General features: G+C 41.8%; 1 pseudogene; it reads left to right on the forward strand.

Annotated features, from left to right (window-relative positions):
• The first annotated feature begins 2,526 nt into the window (after positions 1-2,526).
• The window catches only part of LOC109470030, a 23,049-nt pseudogene continuing 22,356 nt past the window's right edge, over positions 2,527-3,219 (forward strand).

Consider the following 3,219-nt stretch of genomic DNA (forward strand, 5'->3'; position numbering starts at 1 on the left):
AGGTTATTTGCATAATTAATGAGGACATGTTGAAATGAACTATGACAATTCAAGCCCATATTTCATGGAGGTATGAGATCTCAGAACTCTTGTTCATGGAGGTAACAAATACACATTAACATTACAATACATATACAGACACGCAAACAAACGTATTAGAAAGCCACACATGGGCACTGAAATAAAGTCCAGAGAGTCTTGAAAGTCATTACTGCAAGGACTGACGTTGTGCAGGCATATTGCCTTGTGTAAGAAAGAGTTTTTCAGTCTTTTTGTACGGGCCGCTGGTACTGTGAGTGCAGTTCCATTTCTTAAGGTCCTCCCAGTGGCCGTTGTCCTGGCCGGGGGAACCAGGTCATGGAGGGGGTGACCCTCGTCCAGCATGTTCTTCAGTAGTTTCACTGCCGCCACCTCTCGCCTTTTCTTCAGTGTTGGCAGAGGAGGCACCTCACCCCAGTGAGATGATCCGGAGTGCTCTTCGTTGTACTCTGAAAATCAGTCTTTCCTGCTCCTTGTTACACCCTACCAGTAACATGATGTAACCCAACACTAGTTATCATGTTGACGGCCGTCTGGTTCAGGTCATTGACCTTATTTGGAGAAGAAAAAGAAACTGAGCAAAAACAGTGTTCTCTTCTGTAAATATAAATAGGTATGGTAACTTCTTATAAAGTGTGTTTCCAAATTATAAAACTGTTAGCTAACTCTTGGGAATTGAAATAGATATAGAAATAACTAGTATTTGTTGGATGAGTTTACGAAGTACATGTAAACCCTTGCCTTAATTCGTATCAATGAAAATAGCCATTTTGGCGTGTTTGTGTGTGTGTTTGTGTTTCCGCACATTTGTATTCAACAGAACTTCATAACGCCTTTATGAATTGTGATTATATTTGGTATGCTGGTAAGTCTTAGGAAGACAAAGGTCAAATTTGGGCCTCCTGGTGGATGACCTTGGTACTGCAGCAGAACTTCCGGTTTTTGTATCTTTTGTTCTGAACATGCTATGGTCTTGACTTTTTGGTGACAGATAGCTTTTCCTGTCAGGAATAATTGGCGTGAATTTGGTCCCCCTAGCAGCTTGTTCTGGAACTGCAGGTTAGTTTCTGGTGAAAACTTTAAAAGCCAATAACTCCAGATAGGAACAACGTATTTTCATCATTTTTGGTGTGTAGGTAGCTGAGAGAGAGTTGTACATAATTAAATGAAAATTATGCAAATAAGGGCTTAATTTGCATAATTAAGGAGGAAATTCTGTATTACAGTGTTTTATATAATAGTACTTTAAAATTCATACATGTAATCTATTCAATATGTGGCAGAACATCAACAGATACCAATTATGCAAATTATGACCTGATTTGCATAATTAATGTGAAAATTCTGTGACTCCTTATTGGTGAATGATGGGAATTTTATAGCTTGTGACATGTGTAAGTTACTTGAAGGTTAACACCACTATGTATATATTATGTTAATGTTGAGGTCATTTGCGTAATTAATTAGGACATGTTGAAATGAAGTATGACAAAGGGGAAGAATTTCAAAGGAAAAATATTGTCATTTGAATTTAGAAAACCATAAATTAAACTAGATTATGCTAATTACAAACTTATTTCCATAGTCAATGAGACAGATAAAAACTTGAATGGAGGTATGAGATCTCAGAATTCTTGTCTTTTTGTATTGTTGTCTATATGAACCTACAATCCTGCTTTTTTCTTTGGTACACATCAAACCACCTCAAACCACCCACCTTCTTTGTCAGCCAAAAATATATAAACATGACAATCTTGTGATGAGTTTGGAGATCTTCCTGTGATGTAAGAGTTATGTAACGCACTACAACATCGTTTTTTTGTAGAAACAGATTAATAGTTGGGAAAATAGTTCCCTGAGCTGGCAGGTGGCAGATGAATTTTGCATAAATCCTTACCACGCTCCTCCGCAGCGTCCTATAATTAAATCCAGGCCGTGGGCACGGCGGGGTCCCGGGCATGGGCGTTACATGTACGTATTTGAGTCCTGGGAAAGAGAACGCGTTTTCTAGGGCGCGAAATATGCTGAGAGGAGCGAACTATCCTGGGGACGAGTTTGCTGTCGTGGGAGAATGCCCAAACTCCCTCCGTGGCTAAGTTCCTTTTCGTGACTAACTCCATTCTGGGCATATTTAGAGAGGTAACGGTACACCCTAGCGTCGCCAAAGAAATGTACTTTGTATAGGTCTGTTTCAAATAGCGTATTACCACTGTGACAACATTTTATACCCCGAATCTTGCGTCTTGCTTTAGACCCGCTACGGTAGAAATAATGGTGTCAGATCGCCGAAGTGTATTTCAAACGCCAAGATGGCGGACGAGTGCGGTCACGCGTCGTTGGCTCTCCGTTTGTGATTTTATTTGGAGTACCATAGTACTATGCGGAGCAAGATATTTTAGTGCATATGTGAGTATATCCTAACGCGGTATACATTCTATAATTTAGGAAGTTTTCTGTACATCTTTTACGAAGGATTAGAATTGAAATATGGGAGCTGAGACGGAGCCCAAGACACCCAAGTGTAAGACTCCCACGACGAAGTCATGGAATATCAACCTCGCCAAAGTTCCGCTGGACGAAACCTTGGCCTTTGACTATGAAGATGAAGAGAAGTCCCGTATGCGTGGAGTGAAACTACGGTCAAACCAGCTGGACAAATGGATCCAAAATCATAAGGACAACTTTGACAAGAACTTCGGAGACCACACGGGAACAACGGTCACTTGGAAATCCACGCCAGGTACAACAAGTCTGTCCGTCAACTCCGCAACGGCAACAAAGACAGGTAAAGGCCTTCTATCAATTCACTTTTACCACAGGAAGAATGGTTTGATGGTTCAGGGACAGAAAACCAAGCACAAGCACAATAAAAAACGGACCGCGGCTTCATGTCTCGTCTTCAGACTGCCACCCTTTCCAGTAGCGTGCATGTCGGGAGAGTGACAACAGCCGGGATTCGAACTCCCAACCTCTTGATCCAGGGGCAGGGCCGCCAAATACTGGACTATGCATGCTACAACAAAGTGCCTTTCAAGGGCACAAGATCGGTGACCTGGCAGAATTCTAAGTCAGAGCGTCTTGGTTCCACATGGATCAAACGTAAACACCTACGCACATTAGCCAGTGTTATAGCCTGACTAAATCTGCGCTCCTAGCGGCCGGCCCGGAAAAACACCAGCC

This window comes from Branchiostoma belcheri, unplaced genomic scaffold, assembly GCF_001625305.1.
Source record: "Branchiostoma belcheri isolate BF01 breed outbred unplaced genomic scaffold, Haploidv18h27 scaffold217, whole genome shotgun sequence".
Classification (NCBI taxonomy): Eukaryota; Metazoa; Chordata; class Leptocardii; order Amphioxiformes; family Branchiostomatidae; genus Branchiostoma; species Branchiostoma belcheri.